The sequence below is a fragment of the Loxodonta africana genome, chromosome 1 (assembly GCF_030014295.1).
Source record: "Loxodonta africana isolate mLoxAfr1 chromosome 1, mLoxAfr1.hap2, whole genome shotgun sequence".
In the NCBI taxonomy this organism is placed as follows: Eukaryota; Metazoa; Chordata; class Mammalia; order Proboscidea; family Elephantidae; genus Loxodonta; species Loxodonta africana.
The window spans coordinates 71,622,764-71,650,560 of NC_087342.1; the positions used below are offsets into that span (position 1 = coordinate 71,622,764).

At 42.2% G+C, this 27,797-nt stretch overlaps 6 non-coding genes across 6 annotated transcripts; 3 read left to right on the top strand and 3 right to left on the bottom strand.

Moving 5' to 3' along the window:
• Nucleotides 1–2,466: 2,466 nt before the first annotated feature.
• On the bottom strand, nucleotides 2,467–2,538 carry TRNAW-CCA (transfer RNA tryptophan (anticodon CCA)). Its single transcript has one exon. It is a non-coding gene; the product is annotated as a tRNA-Trp (tRNA).
• A 1,571-nt stretch (nucleotides 2,539–4,109) lies between these two features.
• TRNAR-UCG (transfer RNA arginine (anticodon UCG)) lies at nucleotides 4,110–4,182 on the top strand. Its single transcript has one exon. It is a non-coding gene; the product is annotated as a tRNA-Arg (tRNA).
• A 3,765-nt stretch (nucleotides 4,183–7,947) lies between these two features.
• On the top strand, nucleotides 7,948–8,029 carry TRNAS-AGA (transfer RNA serine (anticodon AGA)). Its single transcript has one exon. It is a non-coding gene; the product is annotated as a tRNA-Ser (tRNA).
• Nucleotides 8,030–8,398: 369 nt separating this feature from the next.
• On the top strand, nucleotides 8,399–8,471 carry TRNAR-ACG (transfer RNA arginine (anticodon ACG)). The gene has a single exon. It is a non-coding gene; the product is annotated as a tRNA-Arg (tRNA).
• A 1,857-nt stretch (nucleotides 8,472–10,328) lies between these two features.
• On the bottom strand, nucleotides 10,329–10,400 carry TRNAM-CAU (transfer RNA methionine (anticodon CAU)). Its single transcript has one exon. It is a non-coding gene; the product is annotated as a tRNA-Met (tRNA).
• A 1,357-nt stretch (nucleotides 10,401–11,757) lies between these two features.
• TRNAW-CCA (transfer RNA tryptophan (anticodon CCA)) lies at nucleotides 11,758–11,829 on the bottom strand. Its single transcript has one exon. It is a non-coding gene; the product is annotated as a tRNA-Trp (tRNA).
• Between the last annotated feature and the right edge of the window lie 15,968 nt (nucleotides 11,830–27,797).

The window sequence follows — 27,797 nt, forward strand, 5'->3', positions numbered from 1 at the left end:
ATTGGTAAACTTACTGAAATTATCACTTGAGGGTAAATAGGTTCTAGGGACTGATTCACGCTAATAGGACTCACAGGAGCTTGATGTTATAAACCAAAATACAACTTATTAACCTGCAGGGGAGTTTATAACTTTTCAAAACTGGTACTTACAGCCACAGTTCAGGTCACCTTGATCTTGGTCATGAGGGTGACTCAGTAATGAAAGGAAAGTAGGTCTTGAGGGATATTTCATCCAGGTTATGATAAACCCTGATGAACTGCCCAAAGTTATTTTTTAAAGGAGATTCCCACACATTCCGTATCATGTTGCAAGAGCCCAACAATTACAGCTAAACTATCCACTGCATCTTTCCCGATACAGAGGAATCCTAAGATATAAGAAACAATGTAACATGCTTTATGCCATTGTGCCTTCTTAACTGCTATTTCTTTTAATTCTATTCCAAATTAACCGACATTTATGAATCTCCTACTATGTATTTAGCACTAGGTATGGCTCTGAATAAAGCAGATATGGTTTCTGCCCTCAAGGGGTTTAGAGTTTGATGGACGAGAAAGGGTGGTAAAACATACAATTTCACTTAATTAAATTAGTACAGAGGCAGAAGCACTTCAAGATACTACAGGATCACAAAGTCAAAGCACTTTTAAAGTTCACTGGGTACTTCAAAATAATCATACCACCTTTTCATGTACAAAACCTGTATTAGAAGCTCATAGTTTTGTTGTTGTTGTTGTTTGGTCATACATGTAAAAACAAACAAATAAGCAAAATTGTATCTACCTAGACTGTACATCTCTTCTCTGCCTCTCAACCCTTTTTTCCCTCATAGATAACTCCTCTTTATGTGTCAAAATTCTGCTCCATTGTCCCTGCTCCCTGAATTCCTAAGTCCCACACTCTGCACTCTTGACACTAACACTGCATCAGAGTCAGTCACTCTTAAATAGCTACTAAATCTGGCTCAGATATGTACTTGTCCCTGTATAGTTCATAGTTTACCATAATTATGAGTTAATACTGCTGTCTCTTCCACTGGGCTGCTATTTCTTACACAGCGGAAACCCTAGGTATGATTCATCCTTCTATAGAGCCGGTAGAGTATATGCTCAGTAATTTTTTTTACGTAATTTTTATATTTCCCTCTTTTTAAATAAAACCTTTTCATCAGGAAACATTTGAAAAATACAAATCAGCAAAAAAGAAGCAAATTAAATTAGTGCCTAATCCCGCCCCCAGAGATAGCCACTATTAGTTTTCTGATGTTGTCATTACCTAGTTAGCTTTATGAGTCTTACGGCTGTATAACCTGAACAATATACTACCAGCAAATAGTTGCTGAATGTATCTTCTGTCCACTTTAAATATCTTAAACATCTTTCTGTATCATTAGCTATTTTTCTTTGATATCATTTTAATGGCTGCACAGTATTTTACTCTGTAATAAATAATACATTTATTTAACCAATACTCCACTGTTAGTGTTTTGTTTTGATTGACCATTAAAAGATGAATGTCTGAATCATGCAGCAAAGGACACAGAACATTCCTCACAGAGGAAATGGCAGGGGCAAAGGCCCTGTGGTGGGAAGGAGCATAATGCATTGAGGAACTGAAAGAAGGTCCCAGTGGTAAGAGGATTAATAAACAGTTAACTGTTTTGTTTTAAGCAGGAGAACATTAGGATGAGATATGCATATTTTAAAAAAATGTAATAAGGAAACTGATTTAACTGAGCAAGAGGAGATTTGGAGAGATAAGTTAGTAGGTTCATGTCAATATCCCTAGCAGGAAGTAATTGGTGGAAGGAAAGAGGTCATTGTGGTAAAGAAGAGAAGCAGGCAGATGGCAGGTAACATATTAGGAGGTAAAACTCCACATAACTCACTGCTCAGACTGGGAAATGAGGAAGAGAAAGTATAGTCCAGGACGGCTCTATGTCCTTGGCTCATTGGGGCTGGAGATGAAACTGTAGGCCAGATGAGAAGAACGCACGAAGTGTTGGTGGCCTATAAATGAAGGAAAAGTCAGGAAGCAAGAGGGCGGAAGAGGAGCCTCAGGAAAGCCATCGTTTAGGGCTTAGGTGGAGGGGAGGGTTCTGGGTAGCTAAAAAAAAGTGATAAAAACACAAAGAAGGGAACCAGGAGACTACGTGATCCCTGGTGCCAAAAGGGAGAGTTAAGTATCTTTTTTATAAGTAAGGTGGCAAAAGATGCACGGCCCGTGTGGGGATTCTGTCCCCCTGTCTTAGAATGCCAACAGCGAGCCAAAGGCCAAAGAGGAGGTACAGTTCCATCCCACTGAAACTCTAAAAAGGTAAATCGTCTGTTTCCCTCGCCTCCGTTCAGTCTCTGGCAGCTCTAACAGATCCCAAACCGGAGATCATCTTCAGTCAACTACACCTATAAGGAAAGTAGGCTGTCAAACGGATTTTTGTTTCTCCCTCCAAAAAGGTGCTCATCCTGACCCCGACGTGATTTGAACACGCAACCTTCTGATCTGGAGTCAGACGCGCTACCGTTGCGCCACGAGGTCACGGGCGCTGCTCTCGGCCTTTCGAAAGCAGGATCTTGAATCATTCCTCTTCCTCCAGATCCAAAATCTTTCTTTCTTTATTATTAATTTTGATCATTTTTCTCGCCACCGTTCACAGTTTTGCTACTGCTTCCTTGAACAAAAGTAAAGGATTGGCCAGATTAAATATGAATCCCCAAACCCAAATGCTCCATAAGAGAAAAACCCAGAGAAAAATTCGATCTTTCCACTGGTCGAAATTTCTCTATTTTAATAAAAATATTGGGTTTACAGGAATCAAAACGGCTACAAAGTTTGCACTATTATTTTTTCTATAAATTCACTGGATGCCTCCCTCTTCCATGTAAAACTCGTAGCCTTGCGCGGCCAGGCCTCGCGGTCCTCTACCTTCCTCCTCCCTGTCCGCGCACCGGCCTCACCTTCAACCTGATGAAAAGCTGCTTCTCCTCAAAGCCTCAAAATTCCTCAGTCAGAATCCACGGACCCTGCGGTCTCTACAGTGTACACGTGCCATTCCTTTTACAACAGGAACCCCAGACGAACCGCTAGCATTCACTGCGCGCTTGGATGGTGAAAACCTGGAAGCCAGGGCTTTCGGAAGAGTAACTTGTTAGACATGTAAACTCTCGGCCACACTCCAGGCATACTGAATCCGACACTCTGGGTTTGAGACGCAGCAATCTGTGTTTTAACGAACTCTCCAGATGATCGTGACACACGGAAAAGTTTGAAAATCTCTGCTCCAGCTTAGAGACCCTATACTTTACACTCTCAAGAAAATAACCTTCCAGCCTTCTTCCAGGATGGAGGAAGGGCAGTTTCCAGGTGAAGCTGGCGCTGACAATTCCCGAGACAATGAGGCAACTCTATGGGGGGTGCAGATGGGGGTTCTGCGGTGTAAATCTGGTTGCCTCTTTGCCTTTCCCACTGTTGGTTTAGGATTCAGCTTTCTCAGGTCTGACAAATCAGCTATCACTCCTCAATAGTCTTTCCAGATTACGAAACTTGGTTGCTCTTGTCTCGAACGTTTGTCCTATGTGAATTTGTATTTTAGAATTATTTTCGTGTGATTTCCGGAGTGCACAAAAGTAAATTATTGTGTTTAATCCACAATCAGTCTCTACCTGGAAGGCAAGGAAGTGGAAGTTCCCGGGTTTTTAAAGGAACTGGGTTCTGTCTTGACCTAGATAACCCCTCTCCTCCTTCAGCTCTTAGCTCAAGCATTTGCTCCCTGGCACGACTTTTCTCCCTAGTTCCCATACAAAGATAAAGCATTCTATCTATTAATAGTGCCATACTCCAATTATCGTAGCATTATATTCCTCCCCTCGGTAGTTGTCTAGTTCCAACTTTACAGTATTTTTTTTATGCTTAGATTAAATTTATTTCCCCAATTAGACTGAAGGATTTTTGAGGCGTTGGAATTTCCCTGGAATACTATAGTAAGTTCACAATATTACCTAACATATATACACACTTTATACATTTTATGTATATCCTATAGTTAGAGCTCAAGTGAAGAGCAGCAGATTATTTTTCCTTTTAAAAAGTTTCAGCATGTAGTAAGAACAGACCACGTGGCCTAATGGATAAGGCGTCTGACTTCGGATCAGAAGATTGAGGGTTCGAATCCCTTCGTGGTTACTCTTAAATTCTTGAGATTTTATGGTACGCACTTCAGAGCTTTCCGTTCGTAATGCCAGTTGTATTCCATTTTAATACTTTCATTTGTCTTTTCTCGGTAAGAGCTGAAAATAAGAAACTGAATAGTTTATCCTCCGCGTATTTCCCCTCCACATCCTTTGTCTTTGTTTTTCTTCTTCCAAGTGTCTCTGTATATCTCTGCCTCTCCTCATTACCACTACACAGCCCTTTCTTTCGGTTGGCGCTACTCAAAATTTGGTCGGTGGACCAGCAGCAGCCCCTGGGAGCGCCGCCCTCGATTTACTGAATTAGAATCTCTGGAAGTAGAGCCCAGGAATCCGGGTTTTAACATGCTGTCCAAGTGATTTCTATATAAGCACTCAAGTTTGAGCGCCACTGGAGTCCTTACAATCTGCATAATGTCACATTCTTCCCGTCCACTTGGAGAAAGTGCAAACTCTTAGTGCCAATTAACCTGAGTTCCCAGGTTGCTGCGCACCGACTGGGAGGCGCTTGGAGGGGGAGTGGGGGGAGATAAAAGCAGGAAAGAGGGCTACAAGCTTGACAGGAGCGACTCCTCACAAATGTAGAAAGAATGCTAGAATTAGAACAATCGCTGTCTGCAACCCCCAGAGAAATTATAAACTTAGGCAAAAAACATTAGAAGTCTTAAAGCCATTAGGCAAAGAGTTATTGGGAAATAACAGATCTGTATGGTGCTGAAGTTATCACCCCACCAATTACTTGCCAACTGGAAAGGGAAAAAATAAAGAACCCCGGGAACACCACTTTATTTTCACCATCATTTCGATATCTTGACACGTGCCTCTTAATGTGAAGCAAATACTGTATAAAGAACAGTGTCAGGCCAAAAATGTTTAACCCGAATCTAATCAATCAATCAAAAAGATCTAAGCCATCCTTTAGACTTAACTTCCAGTGTACAGGAAATAGAGGAATAAATTAAACGATGGAGTGAGAAAACAATGAGACAAATCCAGAATGTAGGACATTCCACAAGACAACTGGCTTGGACTTTTTAAAAAGTCCATGTCAAAACAAAGCAAAAACAACAAAAAATGATGGGATGCTGGTCTAGATTTAAAAAGGTTAATGAAATAACCAAATGCAATGAAAGACCTTTGATTCCACCTTGGTTAGAAAACAACGGCTGTGAAAGACATATTGTTGTTGTTAGTTGCCATCGATTATTTATTAAATCCTTGTTAAAATAAGTAGCCAAAGATGAAGAAGTAGAAGATTTTTATCAGCTGCTGCAGTCTGAAATTGATCAAACATGCAATCAAGATGCACTGATACTTACTGGTGATTGGAATGCAAAAGTTCGAAACAAAGAAGAAGGATCAGTAGTTGGAAAGTACGGCCTTGGTGATAGAAACAATGCCAGAGATCTAATGATAGAATTTTGCAAGGCCAACGAATTCTTCATTGCAAATACCTTCTTTCACCAACATAAACGGTGGCTATGCACATGGACCTAGCCAGATGGAACACACAGAAACCAAACTGGCTACATCTGTGGAAAGAGACAATGGAAAAGCTCAATATTATCAGTCAGAAAAAGGCCAGGGTTCTGTGGGACAGACCATCAATAGCTCATATGCAAGTTCAAGCTGAAACTGAAGAAAATCAGAGGAAGTCCACGAGAGCCAAAATATGACCTTGAGTACATCCAGCCTGAATTTGGAGACCATCTGAAGGATAGATTTGACGCATTGAACACTAGTGACCAAAGACCAGACGAGTGGTGGAATGACATCAAGGACATCATCCATGAAGAAAGCAAGAGGTCACTGAAAAGACAGGAAAGAAAGAAAAGACCGAGATGGATGTCAGAGGAGACTCTGAAACTTGCTCTCAATCGTCAAGCAGCTAAAGCAAAAGGAAGAATTGACGAAGTCAAAGAACTGAACAGAAGATTTCAAAGGGCGTCTCGAGCAGACAAAGTTAAGTATTATAATGACATGTGCAAAGAGCTGGAGATGGAAAACCAAAGGGGAAGAACATACTTGACATTTCTCAAGCTGAAGTGAAGGATTCTATGGGGAAAATTTAAACGACTCAGGAAGTATCAAAAGAAGGTGGATGGAATACACAGAGTCATTATACCAAAAAGAATTAGTCGATGTTCAACCATTTCAAGAGGTGGCATATGATCAGGAACCGATGGTACTGAAAGAAGAAGTCCAAGCTGCTCTGAAGGCACTGGTGAAAAACAAAGTTCCAGGAATTGATAGAATATCAATTGAGATGTTTCAACAAACAGATGCAGCGCTGGAGGTGCTCACTCGTCTATGCCAAGAAATATGGAAGACAGCTTCCTGGCCAACTGACTGGAAGGGATCCATATTTACACCTATTTCCAAGAAAGGAGATCCAGCCGAATGTGGAAATTATAGAACAATAGCATTAATATCACACACAAGCAAAATTTTGCTGAAGATCATTCAAAAATGGCTGCAGCAGTACATCGACAGGGAACTGCCAGACATTCAGGCTGGATTCAGAAGAGGACGTGGAACCAGGGATATCATTGCTGATGTCAGATGGATCCTGGCTGAAAGCAGAGAATACCAGAAGGATGTTTACCTGTGTTTTATTGACTATTCAAAGGCATTTGACTGTGTTATCAAATTATGGATAACATTGCAAGGACTGGGAATTCTAGAACACTTAATTGTGCTCATGAGGAACCTTTACATAGATCAAGAGGCAGTTTTTCGGAGAGAACAAGGGGATACTGATTGGTTTAAAGTCAGGAAAGGTGTGCAGCAGGGTTGTATTCTTTCACTATACCCACTCAATTTGTATGCGGAGCAAATAATCCGAGAAGCTGGACTATATGAAGAAGAACGGGGCATCAGGATTGGAGGAAGACTCATTAACAACCTGCGTTATGCAGATGACACAACCTTGCTTGCTGAAAAGTGAAAAGGACTTGAAACACTAATGAAGATCAAAGACCACAGCCTTCAGTATGGATTGCACCTCAACATAAAGAAAACAAAAATCCTCACGGCTGGACCAGTAAGCAACATCATGGTAAACGGAGAAAAGATTGAAGTTGTCAAGGATTTCATTTTCCTTGGATCCACAATCAACACCCATGGAAACAGCAATCAAGAAATCAGAAGACGCATCGCATTGGGTAAATCTGCTGCAAAGGACCTCTTTAAAGTGTTGAGAGCAAAGATGTCACCCTGAAGACTAAGGTGCACCTGACCCAAGCCATGGTATTTTCAATCGCATCATAAGCATGTGAAAGCTGGACAATGAATAAGGAAGACCGAAGAAGAATTGACGCCTTTGAATGGTGGTGTTGGCGAAGAATATTGAATGTACCGTGGACTGCCAAAGGAACGAACAAATCTGTCTTAGAAGAAGTACAACCAGAATGCTCCTTAGAAGCGAGGATGGCCAGACTGCGTCCTATGTACTTCGGACATGTTGTCAGGAGGGATCAGTCCCTGGAGAAGGGCATCATGCTTGGCAGAGTACAGGGTCAGCGGAAAAGAGGAAGACACTCAACGAAGTGTATCGACACAGTGACTGCAATAATGAGCTCAAGCATAACAACGATTGTGAGGATGGCTCAGGACCCGGCAGTGTTTCGCTCTGTTGTGCATAGGGTTGCTATGAGTCGGAACCGACTCAACGGCACCTAACAACAGCAGCAAAGTAAGTAGCTTGGAATAGATGATATAGGATAACATAGAGTACATTGTAAACATTATGTATGCAGCAGTAGTCGTGGCCGAGTGGTTAAGGCGATGGACTAGAAATCCATTGGGGTCTCCCCGCGCAGGTTCGAATCCTGCCGACTACGAGTGCGAACTTTTGTGTCTTCATCTCAGTCTCTGCCCGTTAATTACCATATTCTATTGCAAGTTTTTTTTTGCAAGTTACTTCTTAAAAATACTAAACTTTCTCTCGGATATTTTGCAAGTTACATAAAAAATGCATTTCTCATTGCCCTGGAAGGAATTATTTCGGGTGACTAAGTCAGGGGAATCATTTAAGTCAGGGAAATCACTAGAACCGTGTTTTGTTTCACTTCTGAGGTTTCTTAGGTTCAAAATCCTGCTGATTGAAGAAAGCCAAGCTAGAAGAAAGGCTTCACATACATTTAGAACGATACAGTAATCCCACCACTTCCTTTTTGTGTAGTGTTAATTACAGTAGCTGCGGTGTGGGTGGGCCAGTGGCGCAATGGATAACGCGTCTGACTACGGATCAGAAGATTCCAGGTTCGACTCCTGGCTGGCTCGTGGAGCACCTGCTTTTTTTGAGATTCCACGCATTAGGAAAAGGTTAGTATGGAACTAAAAGGTTCTGACAAATGACCCCACCAGAAATCTTGTTCTCTTGCTAACAGTTATTATGCTCCTTTTAAATACAAAGTACAGCGAGGAATGAAGTTGGAGACTTCGTGGTCTGACATCCTGTAATGATCCCATGAGCGTTCTCGTTTCTCTTTCATTCACTCCAAATACAAAAGTGCTCTTGCTGTCTCTTTAACTGTTCTGTAGGTGTTTTTGCTTTGTTTGTTTGACTGAATTTTGAAGAAATAATACCCATCAACTTTAGGGAAAAGGTGGCACACTCTATGTTGATACTAGCCATCAAAGGTATTTCCCATTTGACTGGAATGAGGGTCCCTTAGAAAGAACCCTCTTCAAGGGTGTATTTTCATTTATAGTGCTCTAACTCCTAAAGATTAGCTCTGACTCAGGAAGTTCCACACTGGATAAGATTTCTTAATGGAAGTCTTTTAATTTAAAGAATGCAAGAGAAAGAGGAAAGAAGGAAAAACTCCAGTGTAGTCTGGAATGAGGGGAACCTTCTGTGCCAACCAAATTGCTCCTTTTTTTTCTTCCTTTAAACATATTGGGGTTGGAAAGCAGTTGCTCTGCGATCGCAACATTTCATTAATCAACAAAACAAAACAAAGTTTCTCACAGCTCAGATTGGGAACCTCAGAAACATGAACCTCACAGAGAGCCATTTGGTTTTTTAAAAACAATCGTTTTCTTTTCAGGGCTGGAATCAGAACAGAAGTCCTCCATGGCATGTTAACAATCCATGGTTTTAGTGCCTCAGAAATCTGGCCCCAGAAACCTCTTTGATATTACCTTCTGCTACTCTAGTACTCATTCACTCAGTTCCGGGCTCACTGTCCTTTTGCTATTCTCGGAACAAGCCTGCAGGCTCCTGCCATAGGACATTTGCTGTTACCCTTTCTCTGCCTGCAAACATCATCCCTCATACAGCAATGTGGCTCACTTACTCGTCTCTTTGAGATCTTTGCTCAAATTCATCTTCTCAGCGAGACCATTTCTTGACCTCCCTATTTAAACTTGCAACACCCCCCCAAACACACACACTCTTTATTCTCCTTCCCTGCCGTATCTTTCTTTACAGTTTGTTTATTGTATGTTTTCTGCACTAGAATGTAAACTTCATGAGAGCAGGATGTTTGTTTTTTTCTTTTTTTCCCCTATTTTATTGACTGCTGTAGTCCTAGCACTACATAGTGACTGGCAATCAGATATTTTTTGTTTGCATAAATGAATAAGTAACTAGAGAAACACAGCAAAGAAAATTTGAGAACTAATAAAGGAATAAATGAATGCAGTAGAGCTTTTACTCTGCACATCTTTGAACAAGTTGTTTAAACTCTAAAAACATCAGTATTCTCATTCGTAAACTGGGAGTAATAACAGTACTTTGTAGAACTTGAAATGATTTAGAACTTGGAAAGCCCTTGGAACAGCGCACGGCACCTAAGTGTTCAAACAATCAATAAAAGCCATTATTGTTGCTTTTATTGTTCTCGTTATTTTTTAGAGTTCATTTTTGGATAGTGGTGTATGGCACACAGAGAAGCAGAAGCCTGAGAGAACTGCACATCAAAAAGGTTCTTCTAAGGCCCCATGGCAATTCTATCAGGTTCTTCATATTACAAATTAGTGTCCTTTTTCTCTTATCTTTAGCCAAATGCTGGGGACTCTCATGGCGACACTTATCAGTAGTAGATCACCAGACCTTTCTTTCAAGGGGCCTTTTCGAACCTTTCGATTAGCTGACAAGAGCGAGGATTTGTGGGGGAGAAAAAGGAAAGAAACTAGCAGAGGATGGTTTCGATCCATCGACCTCTGGGTTATGGGCCCAGCACGCTTCCGCTGCGCCACTCTGCTTCGGGATGGTATAGTGCTCTACATATTATTCATCGTTTCTCTGGTTTGTCAATTTTTCAAAACGTTGAACTAGGTGTTTTCGTTTTCTTCTAGAGTGCTTATCTGTTTTTTGTACTATGACGGCCATTTGCCTAGTCCAACTACTAAGGGAAAGGTTAAAGGGAAGTATTTATTTTTGATACACTTCACCCATGCACAAATGCATGATTAGATGTATCAGGTGAGCGTATCACTACACCTGTAACTTAAAACGTCTGCTGATATTCCAAATGTCATGTTTTAAAGTCATTATAAGTTACACGAAACAATAGAAACTCTTCTGAAGAAATAAACCATGTTTTCCTTTTGCTCGGTGCTGTAATGTGGTAGTTCACAATCTGTTGCTGGTTCTCTCATACACAGTTTTTACAGAGAGTAGTAGGGGGTCCAAGCAACCTCTAACCTAGAAGTCTACCTTTCTCTGACCTAATGATTCATCCCCTACAGTCTCAATTCAGCAAAGTAACTGTGATCACGTTTTCTGCCTCTGGAAATGAGCCGCTGCCTTCCATGGTTTGCAGGGTGGGGGAGTCGCGGAGAGCGGAAGATGTGCTGCGTAACCCCTCCGCTGGAAAAGCAGACCCAGGTGTGAGGCAGGTGAGCTTAGGTCACCCACTCGAAGATCTACTAAGCTTCTGAAGGTTGGAGTGAGAGATGTGGATGGACAGGCAGGATCGTGAGCACAGAGTGAGCGTAGAGAGAAAGCAAAGAGTTGGCGAAGAGGGAAGTTCATGTTTGCAATAAGAGTAAAATTATTGTCTCTCTGGGATCAGAAATAAGCCCCCAAATACAACGATATATTCCTGCGTGTACCCGCCTATTTTTAAAAGGCATTTTGAAGAAGGCTCAAAATTGGCATTAAACAACAACAAAAACAAACCTTTTGCTGTCGAGTCGACTCCGACTCATAGCAACCCCAAAGGACGCAGTATAACTGCCCCATAGCGTTTCCAAGGAAGGCCTGGTGTATTCAAACTGCTCACCTTTTGGTGAGCAGACATAGCTCTCAACCATTATGCCACCAGGCTTTCCCAAACTGGCATCACTTCCCTAAGATGATATATCAAGATTGGGTTAGTTTAGCCAGAAGTTAATTCTCAAAACTTCTTAAAGTTTGAGATCGGCCCTTCGAGGTCTGAGGAAACGGTTTCCTTCAAAATTTGCCCCAGAGTGACTTGGGAGGGACCTGAGCATCAAGCCCGCGGGTGATGCAGGGAAGCTATACTTTTTTCTTTTCTTTTCTTTTCACTTCACGCATCGCCTCCGGGCCCAACCCACTACTCCTCCCGCAAACTTCTCCCTAGTGAACTAAAAAGCTTGACCCCGACGTGATTTGAACACGCAACCTTCTGATCTGGAGTCAGACGCGCTACCGTTGCGCCACGAGGTCTCCTGTAGGCCTTGCATTTTTTTTTTATGACTGTCAATTGATGTTTGGAATTGATTTTCGGTACTCATTGAAGCGCACGTGGTTGAATGCAAAGTAATACCCAGCTGCCTCCTTTGGGATCAAAACGCTGTCCAATCACTCCCTGATTTTCTTTGCCTCCAAATTGCTTCTGTTTTCACCTTTTTCTAGTCATATTTCTTTTTTTTTCCTAGTTTTCTCCACATATACGCAAAATAGATGTTTGGGGGACGGTTTTTTTTTTTTTTTTTTTTTTGGCGAGGGGGCACCTTTTTGGGAAGTCAAACTTTCTGTTTAGGGTCGGTCGTTTCAGGGTGAGGTGGGGCAGGAGAGGGAGCTAGGCTAAACATATTGAATGGCCCTCTTCTCCTCCCCTTCCCAGTTAGGGACTCTGCCCAGGGCGGATTTTGAACTCTTTTCCAATGTTGTTGACATTTGACCCTAACAAGTGTGACAATGACATAAATTCAAGGGGGGGGTTGGCCCAAATTATTGTGCCACTGGCCTTCTCTGAGAAAACGTTTCCCTGCACCCTCTGTTCTCCTTAGTTGACTTGAAATATGATTATTTTCTACAGTGAGAATCCTTCAGACTCAGATTACTGGATCTGATACTGCCTAGAAAAAGAGTAATCGGTCTTTCTGCGAGAGCGAGTGGGTGACTCTAACTCTGACTCTGATTTGGCTGGTTAAAGTGCCTGTCTAGTAAAGAGGAGATAAGGGTTTTGAATCTCACCGGGGTCTGAGGTTTTTTTTTTTTTCCCCTGGGATCTAAAATCTACACGTGAACTGTCTCCCTAAATAGAGACGAGGATGTTTTGAATTCCCTTTGTTGTTTGTTGTTGTTAGTGCCGTCCAGTCAGTTCCGACTCATAGCGACCCTATGTACAACGGGATTAAACACTGCCCGGTCCAGCGCCTTGCCCACACCTGTTGTTATGCTTGAGACCATTGTTGCAGCCACTGTGTCAATGAATCTCCTCGAGGGTCTTGCTCTTTTTCGTTGACACTGTACTTTACTAAGCATGATGACCTTCTCCAGGGACTGATCTCTCCTGACAACATGTCCAAAGTATGTAAGAGGTAGTCTCGCCATCTTGCTTCTAAGGAGCGTTCTGGTTGTACTTCTCCCAAGACAGACTTGTTCATTCTTTTGGCAGTCCATGGTATATTCAATATTCTTCGCCAACACCACAATTCAAAGGTGTCAATTCTTTGAAAAAGATATTCATATAAGTTATCTGCTGTAACACAGATGCCTCTTTCTTTCTCTGAAAATTAAGGTTTCCCTTTCTTAATCTGAAAAATCCACAGTCTATGGTTTCAGCTGGGAATTGTAAAGGACTACAAATACTGGCCACCATCCTTCTGTGAGTTTGTTGTACTCTGGTGGATTACTGTTGCTATGATGCTGGAAACTATGTCACTGGTATTTCAAATACCAGCAGGGTCACCCATGGTGGATGGGTTTCAGCAGAGCTTCCAGACAAAGACTAGGAAGGCCTGGTGATCTACTTCCAAAAATTAGCCAATGAAAACCTTACAGATCACAACAGAACATTGTCTGATTCTCTTGCTTTGGACATGAGAAGGGATCAATCACTACAGGGGGACATCATGTTTGGTAAGTAGAGGAATGGTGAGGGTGAGGGAGACTCTTGATACAATGGATTGACACAGTAATCATAGCAATGGACTCAAACATGTCTGTGATCACGTGGATGAGGCAGGACTGGGCAACATTTTGTTCTGTTGTACCTAACATCACCATGAGTAGGAGTTGACTTATAGACAGCTATCTATCTATATGCCAAAAACAGTTCTCTGAATTTTCATATGTTGTATGTAATCACATTTAATCCTCACAAAAAGTCTCTGAGGTTGGTGTTCACAAAGTGAAAAATTCCCCCAGCAGCTGCAAGCTAAAAGCTAGGACAATTGAACATAGACGATTTTTACGCTATAAGCAATAATCAGATAAGGCCACTCTGTTACCTATGGTGGATCAAGATGAAGACTAAATCACTCCACAACTACCTGAAACAGGAAAAATATAAGGGCACAAAAATAAGTGAACACTCCCCTCTTTCAGCTAACATAGTGATTGTGCTTCCTTACCAATGATATCCCCAACCCTACTTTAATTCTCCCGTCTCCTGGGTAAAACACCACTGGTATAGCCAGTCATTGAATTGTCCCAGTTTTTGATAGTACCCTATCTAGAACTGATATCTGATTCCCTCATACCCTCCTTAAAAATGCCCAGCACAAGCCCAAATTTCGTAATAAGCCCCTCCCAACTTCTCCTTACCTAATTACCCCACTATTGCTCGAGCGTGCACTCTCCCTTGCTGCAGCAAATTAAATAAACCTAACTTTGACCACAAGTGAATTCCTAGCGGTCAGTGGACCTTAACAATGCCATTAGCTTCACTTTACAGAAAATTAAACGGAAGAGTCCTTAGGGAGCCTGTAATCGGGTAAGATTTCATACAAGAGGTCGCCTTACATGCCTGCAAGGAGCACACGGTCTGGGCTGAATCTAAAAGATTTTAGAGAGAGCAAAATGAAATACCTGCCAGCACGGGAACTCAAAATAACGGCAAGAAGCTGTTATACCCCTAAGGATAAAGGGGCAGTGGGAAAGGTGGTGTTATCGTAGCTCAGAGTGGGAACTAGAGCTTGTGGCAGACCAGCAGAAAGTTAAGACCACAGAGTGAACATCCCAAATCCCGAGTGAATGAAACTGCTTAAGGAAATGCCACAGGAAGAAGGAAACGGAAGAGAAATATCCCGGCTTCTGCCTTCGCCTGGCCTCGGTATTCTGTCTGCTCTCCAATTGGTTAAACCTACACAGAAGCAAGGGAGCCTGGGAAATGTACTTCCTTGTGATATAGCACAGCGTAAGGGATAACAAAATGGCAACTTGTTTGACACAATATTGCTCCCAGCTACGACCAAAGTTTTAGGTCTACAAAAAAAATTTTTTTTTTCTTTTTGAATGACTGTATAAATGAGTTCTCACTGGAGTTGTTCTTGGGACCAATCCCTTCTGATACGTAATTACAATCATAAGGCCTCCAGCGGTTCCCTGGTGGGGCAGTGATTAAGAGTTCAGGCTGCTATCCCAAAGGTCGGCAGTTTGAGACCACCAGCGGCTTCTGGGAAACCCTGTGGGGCAGTTCTACAATGTTCTATATATATAGGGTCACTGTGAGTTGGAATTGACTCAATGGCAATGGGTTTTTTTTTTTTTTTTAAGTAGGTAACACAGATTGATATTTTCTATGCCTTTATAGAAGTGCAAAATTTTTATAGCATAAAAATCATAGGGAACAACAAATTACAAATATTAATTAAATAAAGGTTCCCTTTCTAACATGTAAGCATTCAGTATATAAAGCACATACCATATCCCAGGTATAGAAACACTGGTAATTCACTTATGAAAGAGGGGATTTCAATAGATTTGGTAGTAGGATTTTTGTTGGTTTGTTTTAAATATAAAGCACTTTAACAAAGATTAATTAAGGTCAACTCCATGATTAATTAAAGGTCAACTCCTTCACCAGGTTTCCCTTGTTGTTGTTGTTGTTGTTGTTGTTAGGTGCGGTCAAGTTGGCTCGGACTCATAGCGACCCTATGCACAACAGAACAAAACACTGCCAGGTCCTGCGCCATCCTTACAATGGTTGTTATGCTTGAGTTCATTGTTGCAGCCACTGTGTCAATCCACCTCGTTGAGGGTCTTCCTCTTTTCCACTGACCCTGTACTCTGCCAAGCATGATGTCCTTCTCCAGGGACTGATCCCTCCTGACAACATGTCCAAAGTATGTAAGACGCAGTTTCACCATCCTCGCCTCTAAGGAGCATTCTGGCCGCACTTCTTCCTGGACAGATTTGTTCGTTCTTTTAGCAGTCCATGGTATATTCAATATTCTTCGCCAACACCACCATTCAAAAGCGTCAACTCTTCTTCGGTCTTGCTTATTCATTGTCCAGCTTTCACATGCATATGATGCGATTGAAAATACCATGGCTTGGGTCAGGCGCACCTTAGTCTTCAGGGTGACATCTTTGCTCTTCAACACTTTGAAGAGGTCCTTTGCAGCAGATTTGCCCAATGCAATGTGTCTTTTGATTTCTTGACTGCTGCTTCCATGGCTGTTGATTGTGGATCCAAGGAAAATGAAATCCTTGACAACTTCAATCTTTTCTCCGTTTACCATGATGTTGCTTATTGGTCCAGCCGTGAGAATTTTTGTTTTCTTTATGTTGAGGTGCAATCCATACTGAAGGCTGTGGTCTTTGATCTTCATTAGTAAGTGTTTCAAGTCCTTTTCACTTTCAGTAAGCAAGGTTGTGTCATCTGCATAATGCAGGTTGTTAATGAGTCTTCCTCCAATCCTGATGCCCCATTCTTTTTCATATAGTCCAGCTTCTCGTACTATTTGTTCAGCATACAGATTAAATAGTAATGGTGAAAGAATACAACCCTGCTGCACACCTTTCCTGACTTTAAACCAATCAGTGTCCCCTTGTTCTGTCCAAACAACTGCCTCTTGATCTATGTAAAGGTTCCTCATGAGCACAATTAAGTGTTCTGGAATTCCCATTCTTCGCAGTGTTATCCATAGTTTGTTATGGTCCACACAGTCGAATGCCTTTGCATAATCAAGAAAACACAAGTAAACATCCTTCTGGTATTCTCTGCTTTCAGCCAGGATCCATCTGACATCAGCAATGATATCCCTGGTTCCATGTCCTCTTCTGAAACCGGCCTGAATTTCTGGCAGTTCCCTGTCAATATACTGCTGCAGCCATTTTTGAATGATCTTCAGCAAAATTTTGCTTGCTTGTGATATTAATGATACTGTTCTATAATTTCCACATTCGGTTGGATCACCTTTCTTGAGAATAGGCATAAATATGGATCTCTTCCAATCAGTTGGCCAGGAAGCTGTCTTCCATATTTGGCATAGACGAGTGAGCACCTCCAGTGCTGCATCTGTTTGTTGAAACATCTCAATTGATATTCCATCAACTCCTAGAACCTTGTTTTTCACCAGTGCCTTCAGAGCAGCTTGGACTTTTTCCTTCAGTACCATCGGTTCCTGATCATATGCCACCTCTTGAAATGGTTAAACATAGACTAATTCTTTTTGGTATAATGACTCTGTGTATTCCTAGGCATTAGTGAGCTGAAATGGACTGGTATTGGCCATTTTGAATTGGACAATCATATAGTCTACTATGCTGGCAATGACAACTCGAAGAGGAATAGTGTTGCATTCATGGGCAAAAAGAACATTTCAAGATCTATCCTGAAGCACAACGCTGTCAGTGATAGGACAATTTCCATACAACTACAAGGAAGACCAGTTAAAACGACTATTATTCAAATTTAAGCACCAACCACTAGGGCCAAAGATGAAGAAATAGAAGACTTTTATCAGCTGCTGCAGTCTGAAATTGATCGAACATGCAATCAAGATGCATTGATAATTACTGGCGACTGGAATGCAAAACTTGGAAACAAAGAAGAAGGCTCAGTAGTTGGAAAATATGGCCTTGGTGATAGAAACGATGCCGGAGATCGAATGATAGAATTTTTCAAGACCAAAGACTTCTTCATTGCAAATACCTTCTTTCACCAACATAAATGGCGACTATACACATGGACCTCGCCAGATGGAACACACAGAAATCAAATTGACTACATCTGTGGAAAGAGACAATGGAAAAGCTCAATATCATCAGTCAGAACAAGGCCAGGGGCTGACTGTGGAACAGACCATCAATTGCTCATATGCAAGTTCAAGGTGAAACTGAAGAAAATCAGAGGAAGTCCAGGAGAGCCAAAATATGACCTTGAATATATCCCACCTAAATTTAGAGACGATCTCAAGAATAGATTTGACACATTGAACACTAGTGACTGAAGACCAGACGAGTTGTGGAATGACATCAAGGACATCATCCATGAAGAAAGCGAGAGGTCACTGAAAAGACAGGAAAGAAAAAAAAGACCGAGGTGGATGTCAGAGGAGACTCTGAAACTTGCTCTTGAGTGTGGAGCAGCTAAAGCAAAAGGAAGAATTGATGAAGTAAAAGAACTGAACAGGAGATTTCAAAGGGCTCTCGAGAAGACAAAATAAAGTCTTATAATGACATGTGCAAAGAGCTGGAGATGGAAAACCAAAAGGGAAGAACACGCTCGGCGTTTCTCAAGCTGAAAGAACAGAAGAAAAAATTCAAGCCTCGAGTTGCAATAGTGAAGGATTCCATGGGGAAAATATTAAATGATGCAGGAAGCATCAAAAGAAGATGGAAGGTTTCCCTTACTTGAGCAAAAAATGCATTCATTTTTGTAGAATTTTAGGACCAGGCCTTGGGAAAAATCGCAAATATTCAACAGTCCTTTGGTTGGAGAAATTGTCGACACGCCACCATCCCTGGCCAAATCCAGCCCACCACCTATTTTTGTGTGGCCCACAGCTAAGAATAATTTTTATGTTTTTAAACAGTTGAAAACAGATGAAAAGAAAAATAATATTCCGTAACTCGTCAAAATCTTATGAAATTCTAATTCCAGTGTCCATAAATAAGGTTTTATTGAGACACAGTCATGCCCATTAGTTTACAACGCGTATCCATGGTCACGCTACATGAGTAGACGTGACAGAGAGCGAATGGCCAGCAAATCCGAAAATATTTCATATCTGGCCCTTTATCGAAAAAGGTTCCAGACCTCTGAGCTGGAGAAAAGTGTTTTCTTCAGAGACAGAGGCAACTGCTCCTCTCTCGGCGTTGGAAGCGTCCCCAGCGCTTCTTTCTGGTCGTGGAGGGCAGCGCGGGTCACGCGTAAGGGGCCGCCTGCTTTCCGCGAGCTCTCGCTGCTGCCGCAGGGCAAGGCCGCAGCCTCGCGGAGGTCGAGGGCTGGGTGGCGCCAGGCCGAACATTCCGAATTGCTTGCCGCGCTCTCCGCCGCTTCCCAGGCCAGACTAGAGGCCCACCTAAGGCTCTGTTCCCGTACCGCCAATCACCGGTCTGTCCTTGCAACAATGTAATACAATTCTCCTATTTCCCTCCCATTCCCTTTGAGTTTAAGTTGCAGGGTTAGAAGCAAAAGTATTAGGGAATGAAAACTCAACCAATGTTGCGTGCGTGTGTGTATGTGTTTCACTTTGTAAGAAACATTCTTTTCATTTTGGGAGGAGAGTAGCACACAATATCCTTCTAAATCAGTAGAAAAGTAAACAGGTTCTAAATCAGTGATTCACTCCTTCATTCTTCATTCAACAAATACTTACTTTTTGCCTAGTATGTGCCAGGCACCTTTTCTATACTTAGGGGATACTTCCCCAAACCGAGATGCAATTCCAAGGAAAAAGGGAACCCCAGAATCAATTGATAAAGTCCTGAAGTGACTAAGACAAAGCCAATTGATTTAGGAGTAGCCTGATTTGACTATAATAAAGGTCCAGCCATTAAGCAGAAAGGGCTGGGGACTGAAATAAGATTCCGTCTATAAATGTACAAATTTTCACTCATGAGCTTGATATTATACCCTACAGACTTCAAGCATACTCATAAGGCTTTCTAACTCCGTTATAATCATCTTGCGGGCGACAGCCACATTTTCAGTCCGTGGGATTCTCCCTTGCGCAGAGCTCGGCTTGCCTAGCCATAGGCTCTTCTCGATTTTTCTTGGTTGAGAGGTTTAGACATTCTCAGGCACACAGCGCATGCAGTGATGCGCAGGAGCCACTAGAGGGAGGACAAACCTAGCGATTATTATCTGAGGCGGGAAGGGAGAGAGACCAGGGGGGTAGGAGGAGGAGCGGGAGGCGTGTGGGAGAAGGCGGAAGGAGGAGGAGGAGAAAGGAGGAGAGAAAAGGGGGAGCAGAGAGAGAGCATAAGAAGTGAGAGGAAACGGGGAGAGGCGGGGGGAGGAGGAGAAGGAGGGAGAGAGAAGGGGGGGAGTGATTGGGAAAGAAGAGGAGGAGGAGGGGGAGAGGATGGAGAAGAGAGGGAAGGAAGAAAAGGGGTGAAGTAGGAGGGCTAGAAGGAGGAAAGAGAGGTGGAAGAAGGAGGGGGGACAGACAAATTATTGAAGAGGAAAAAATAATTCTCTGGACAGCGTTAGTGACATTTGTAGGGTAATTTACAATTTACAGTGGATAACAGATACTGTTGTCATTTTCTCCTCACAATAACAGCCCAGTTAGTTGGGTAGTGATTGCTGTCCACATTTTAGTCTGAAATGTTCTTTTATAGTTGTTGTTTTGCATCAAACACACTTCGTAATGGCAAAATGAAGAGAAACCTTTGGGCAGGGACCCCAAAACTAATGGCCCTTTACTAAGGTTTACATTTTTATTAAGCTCATCTCTGTGGTTATTCTGAGATCTCTGAATAACATGCAATGACATTGCAGGACATGCGATCCTCGTATCAGAGTTCAGACATACCCCAACCTTACTGGATGCTGGACTGGTTGCCATTGAGTCGATTCCAACTCAGAGCCAACCTAGAGGATGGAATAGAACTGCCCCATAGGGTTTCCTAGGAGAACCAAAACTCAGCGCCATCGAGTCAGTTCCAACGCATAGCGACCCTATAGGACCGAGTAGAACTGCCCCATATGGCTTCCAAGGAGTACCTGGCAGATTCCAGCTGCCGACCCTTATGGTTAGCAGCCATAGCACTTAACTGCTATGCCACCAGGGTTTCCATACTGGTGAATTGGAACTGCTGACCTTTTAGTTAATAGCTGAGAGCTTAACCACTGTGCCACCAGGGCTCCAAAGTAAGATCAGTGGCTTTCAAAATTGTTGACTTCAACCCACAGAAAGAGACGATCATTTTATATCATGGTCCAGCAAACACATTCACCCAAATCCATGTATATATATACGTATATATTATGTATATAAATAACAGAAATGAAAGTATTTCAAAACAAATGCATGATGATATTTTCAATTTTATTTTAATGCCGGTTTTGATCCATTGGTGGATTTTATGACTCACTAACAGGTTTTGAGACCTAAAATCGGAAACACCCTGGTTAGATCCCAAGCTGGAGTGTAAAGTGAGAGCCAAGGCTAAAGCCAGGGCCTTGGCTGCAGAGGTGAAGTTCCTTCCCCAGTAGGCCATGGGGCTTGATGGGGACACTCAGGAAAAGTTCATGGAGAAATTCCAGGGCCTTATGGTTCTCCTGTGCTCAGTGCTTTGCTTTCCTGCAAATTGCATGAGTATTCCAACATCAGAGGGTATAGCTCCCTTCCTACTGACAAAGCTCTCCCAGGACTGCCTTTCCTCACCATGGCCTGGAACTGCCCAATTCAATCCCAGCTGTTCATGCCAGGGACTGTAGCTACCGCAAATCCAGGAAGGAATTAGAGACAGGCATCATCTCTTCGTTGTTTCAACACTGTTTCCCTGAGCACCAACTGTGTGCCAGACACTGTTCTAGGCAAAAGGACAGAGCAGTGCACAAAATTTACAAAAGCCTGCACTTGGGCACCTGGCATGACAGTGGGAGGGAGAGAGAAAATAAGCAAATAACTAACATATAGAGTGTGTCAGATGACGATATAAATGCTGGGGTGGGGGAATTAAGCGTGGGAGAGATAAGGAGGGCGGTGGAGAGGGGGTTGGTCATAGTCCTTATCTCATAAAGTTCTGGGGAGGAATATAAAATAGCTATTACATATACAGGCTTTAGCAAGTGCTCCATAAATGTTTGCAGTACGCTGAGAAATTGAGAGATAGTTTAACTGCTGTAATCACGTTTGGCACTATGATGTTTGGGGAATTGGATTCGTTTTAATTCCACAGAGCAGAACTAGAAACAAAAGGTTAAAGTTAACGGAGAGGCAGGTTTTGCTCCATAAGACAAAGAAATATCTCAAAATTAGCCTTGTCCATTTTCTGAGGTAGCGAGTTCCCCATTTTGGAAGCCTTTAAGTAGAGATCTGATCTTTAAGCAGAGATCTCCAGTACTCAGATGTACTAGAGACAGTCTCTGCACTTCGTGGGCAAGTATATTAGACGAGCTTTTTAATTTCTTTCCAAATCTCAAACTTTGCGATTCACCTAAAACCTACCAATAAATTAATCTGACACGCATTGAGTGATACACATTTACTCAACCAATCTTTTCTTCTTCTACTGGTCGTTTTTGTAGATTAAGCATAGCCCTTGCAGTGTGGTGGAAATACAACTGTTACGTTATATATCCTAGCCACAGATAGTTAGCAGGTGGCCTGGCACATACTGGCATTACTTTTAAACATCCAAAATGTTTTCCTTCATGGCTTATTTGTGCTATAATATCTATAAGCTAAATAGTTACCCACTGTCTTCTCTATTATCATGCAGATTCACCACAGCATATTATTTACAGACAGAAACTTTGAAGTGAGGCAAGTCTGGATTTAACCTAACAAACTACTCCTACTCGGGTGATCTGGGCCAGGTGGCTTAACATCTATGAGCCTGAAATTTCTCAGATAAGTCCGGGTTCTCCAGAAAAACTGAGACAATTATATATACATACATATTTAAAAAAATATATATATATATATATATAATTAGAATTATATAATATATGCCTTAATATGGAAGCCCTGGTGGCATAGTGGTTAAGAGCTTGGCTGTTAACCAAAAGGTCGGCAGTTCGAATCCATCAGGCGCTCCTCGGAAACCCATAGGGTCGTTGTAACTTAGAATCAATTAGGCGGCAATGGTTTTTTTTTTTTTTTTTTATACCTTAAGATATTATAATATTATATTAAATAATCAATCAAAAGTCCAAAGTCCATCGGTGACAGTCTGGGAACTCCTGCAGTCTTGTGTTCAAAATTGGTAGGACAGGCAGTAGGCTGGAAACTCCAAAAGGATAACTATGTTATGGTCTTGAGGCAGAATCCTCCGTTCCCCCTCAAAAACAAACAAATCCACTGCCACTGAGTCAACTCTGATTTCATAGTGACCCTATAGGACAGAGTAGAACTGCCCCATAAAGTTTCCGAGGCTGTAAATCTTTACTGAAACAGACTGCCATATCTTTCTCCCCAAGAGCAGCTGGTGGGTTCCAATTACTGACCTTTCATTAGTATCTGAGCGCTTTAACCATTGCACCACCAGGGTGTCTCCAGAATTCTCTCTTAAAACCAAAAATCCCATTGCTGTCAAGTCGATTCCAACTCATAGTAAAAAAAAACCCTATAGGAAACCTCAATTTTTGCTCTTAAAGGCTTCATCTAATTGGATGAGGCCCACCACTTTATAGAGATTAATCTGTTTTACTTAAGGTCAACTGATTTAAATGTTAATCACATGTAAATACCTTCAGAGCAGCATCTAGTGTTTGACCAAACAACTGGACACCATGGCCTAGCCAAGTTGACAAATAAAATTAACCATCACAATGAGCTAGCTAATCATTAACAGTATAAAAATGGTGTTTTGAGGACTAAATAAGGTAGTACAAATATAAAACACTTAGCATAGTGCCTGTGAAAGAGTAAGCTATTAACTGCTAATAAAATTATTTTTCATTCCCATCCTACACACACCATCGACTGTAACACATATTAACATTGTTTAGGCCCTGATTTGAATTAATCAATTGTAAAAAATATATTTTTGAGACAATTGGGGAAAATTTGGGTATGACTAGGTTCCTGGGTGCTACCAATAGTTAATGCCCTCAGCTGCTAACCAAAAGTTTGGAGGTGCTAGCCCACTCAGAGGCACCTTGAAAGAAGGGTCTGTGAATCTACTTCCAAAAAAATCAGCCACTGAAAACCCTATGGAGCACAGTTATACTCTGAGACACATGGGGTTGCCATGAGTTGGAATCAACTCAATGGTAACTTTTTGTTGTTTTAGGTTTTAGATAATTTGAAGGAACTATAGTGTTATTAATGTTATCACTCAGGACAAAGGCACTGTGGTTATGTTAAAAAAAAATCCTTATCTACGTATTAGAGATTCATCCTACCATGCTTACTGGTAAAATGTTTTGGTGTGTGGGAGAAAAGTGTGAACAGAGAGATGGAACAGGATGGCAAAATGTTACTAGTTGCTAACATTGGGAATGGACACATGAATGATTCTTTATATTATTTTTTTCTACTTCTGTATATGCTTGAAAATCTCCATAATAAATTTAAAAATAGACTTCAAAAAGGCATGCAAACCTTCCTAGCATATTATTGAATAAAAATATTTTAAAAACATTATGAATTCGTTTGGAAAGAAAAATGCATTCATTCACTGATCCATTCCACTAGTATTTATTGAGTGCCCACTTTGTGCCAGCCCTTGTTCTAAGTGCTGGGAGAGAGGTGGCCAAGATATGCACAAAGGCATTTGACTGTGTGAATCATAACAAATTACTCATAACATTGTGAAGGATGGGAATTCCAGAATACTTAATTTTGCTCATGTGAAACCTGCACGTAGACCAAGAGGCAGTCGTTCAAACAGAACAAAGGGATATTGTGTGGTTTAAGATCAGGAAAGGTGTGTGTCAGGCTTGTATCCTTTCACCATGCTTATTCAGTCTGTACGCTGAGCAAATAATCTGAGAAGCTGGACTATATGAAAAAGAACGCAGTATCAGGATTGGAAGAAGATTCATTAACAACCTGTGTTATGCAGATGACACAACCTTGCCTGCCAAAAGTGAAGAGGACTTGATGCACTTACTAATGAAGATCAAAGACCACGGCCTTCAGTATGGATTATACCTCAACATAAAGAAAACAAAAATCCTCACAACTGGACCAATGAGCAACGTCATGATGAACAGAGAAAAGATTGAGATTGTCAAAGATTTCATTTTACTTGGATCCCTGATCAACGCCTGTGGAAGCAGAAGTCAAGAAATCAGATGGCATATTGCATTGGGCAAATCTGCTGCAAAAGGCCTCTTTAGAGTGTTAAAAAGCAAAGACTTCACTTTGAGGACAAAGACTCATCTGACCCAAGCAGCGGTATTTTCAGTCACTTCATATGCATGCGAAGCTGGACGATGAATAAAGAAGACCGAAGAAGAATTGACACCTTTGAATTAAGGCATTGGCAAAGAATATTGAATATACCATGGAGTGCCAGAAGAATGAACAATCTGTTTTGGAAGAAGTACAGCCAGAATGCTCCTTAGAAGGGAGGATGGTGAGACTTTTCTCATGTACTTAGGACATGTTATCAGGAGGGACCAGTCTCTGGAGAAGGACATCATGCGTGGTAAAGTAGATGGTCACCAAAAAAGACAAACACCCTCAACGAGAGGGGTTGACACAGTGGCTGCAACAATGGGCTCAAACACAGCAACAATTGTGAGGATGGCGCAGGACCAGTCAGTGTCTCGTTCTGTTGTACGTAGGGTTGGCATGAATTGGAACCAACTCGATGGCACCTAACAACAGAGATGTTTTTGATTGCTATGATTGGTTGGGGGAGGGGTTGATACTGCCTACTAAACATTCTTCAATGCACAGGACAACCCCTAAAACAAAGAATTATCTGGCTCAAAAATGTCAATGGTGCAAAGGTTGAGAGACCCCTAGCTGGAGAGTGAGGAGTCTGGGGGTGGGAGGTGTCTAGGTGCCTCTCTGAGGTGACATTTGAGTTGACATGTGAGTGACAAGGAATCAGCCAGGTGCAGAGCTGAGAGGAAAGCATCCAGGCAGAGGAAGCAGAAGCCATTGGGCAAAAGAGCTCACTATGTGAGAGACAAGGAGGGAAGACCTGTGGTGGGATGTGGCTGCAGACGAAGCGTAGGTCCTGGGACCAGAAGCACCAAGTTTACTGGAAATGCCAAATCTAGGGCCCCACCCCAGACCTATTGAGTCACAGTCTACATTTTAATAAGATCTCTAGATAATCTGTATCTCTGTTACAGTTGGGGAAGCATTGCTCTGGACAGTGGTAAGGAATTTGGATCTTATTTGAACTGCAAGAGCTATTATACGGTTTAGATAGAAGCCTGCCGTGGTTTACATCATTAGTTTACACTACATGTTGTGTGGTGGGTACATGGGGTGGAACAAGTGTAGAAGAGTGTCTTAGTTATCTAGTGCTGCTGTAACAGAAATACCACAAGTGGATGGCTTTAACAAAGAGAAATTCATTTCTTCACAGTCTGGAGTCTGACCTAGCCTTGCCAAGTAGGCTAAAAGTCAAGATTCAGGGCGTCAGCTCCAGGGGAAGGCTTCCTCTCTCTCTCTCTGTGAGCCTTCTCATCAACCTTCCCCCAGATTAGGAGCTTCTCCATGAAGGGGCTCTGAATCCAAAGGGCACGCCCTGCTCCCAGCACTGCTTTCTTGGTGGTATGAGGTCCCCAACTCTCTGCTTGCTTACCTTTCATTTTATCTCTTGAGAGATAAAAGGGGATGCAAGCCACACAGCAGGGAAACTCCCTTTACTTTAGATCAGGGATGTGACCTTAGTAAGGCTGTTATGATCGCACCCTAATTCTCTTTAACATAAAATTACAATCACAGAATGGAGGACAACTGCACAATACTGGGAATCATGGCCCAGCCAAATTGATACGCACATTTTTGGGGGGACATAATTCAATCCATGACAAAGAGGAAGACCAGTTAGGAAATAATTATAGTCATCTACACAACAAATAGAGCCCTGGTGGTGCAGTGGTTAAGAGCTTGGCTATTAACCAAAAGGTTGGCAGTTCAAATCCAAGCTACTCCTTGAAAACCCTAAGGGGCAGCAACAGGTATGATTTTGTTTGTAAGCAAGAGATAACTATGAAGGCTTGGACCAGGTGATGCACCCGTGGTAAGAGTGAACATGGAGTGTAACGGATTCAGGATTTATTTGAAGGTAAAGCTGATATGACTTGTGGATAGATTAGATGCTGGGGGTGAGAGGAGAAAAACAAGGATGACTTTCAGGTTTTGGCTTCAGCATCTGGGCAGATGTGGGGAGACCAGAAGAAAAGCATGTCAATCGTGCTTCCTTTGGTGGTGGAATTATGGGTGCTGTGTGCTGTGTGTGTGTGTTTCTGTCACTGTTCCCAGTTCTCCTGTTGTCAGCCACGTGACTTTGCAATGCCACACCTCATTGACTTTGGGCTTGTGACTGGCTTGGCCAATGGAATGCCAGTGAAATGGACAGAGGCTCTATAAGTGCTTGCATGGCCTGGTTTGACCTTCTTTGCTTCTGCCATCTAGCAGGGAAGCATGTGCCCTGTAGCTCCTGTCCTGGAATGAAGACACCTGTGGAGCAGGCTAGACCCCAGCCTACAGTCTGGAGTCTGATCTAGCCTTGCCAAGCCCAGGTGAACCCAGCTTTGCTCAGCCACACCCTGGTCATGCAGCAGACCCTGGAGAAAAAGGGATGTTGATGTAAGCCCCTGGGATGTTCGGTGGTTTGTTTTGAAGCATAATTGCAATAGAAATCTAATATACCACCAAACACATACACCCAAAACAGAATAAATGTTATTACCATTATTATCATTATATTAAATAATAATGGTGACTCCTTGCCACTTATTAAGGGGAGACTACTTTGACTAGGGAGTTTTGGTGGTGCAGTGGTTAAGAGCTACAGCTGCTAACCAAAAGGTTGGCAGTTCGAATCCACCAGCCACTCCTTAGAAACCCTATGGGACAGTTCCACTGTGTCCTTAGGGTGACTATGAGTCAGAATCTACTTGACGGCAACGGATTTGTTTTTTGTTTTACTTTGACTGGGTCCGAGATTTTCTGTTTTGTGGATCAGAGCAGCTTAGTCATTTTGCTGAGCATGAAAGTGGGGGAGGAACATGAGGAGAAAGGATTCTTGCTGTCTTCACACACCCCAGGAAAAGGATTTAAAGCAGGATTAACTCCAGGGCCAGATTTGGGATGAAGGATGATCCCAGGGAGGGGAAGACCCCCTTGCACCTGAAAATATATGTC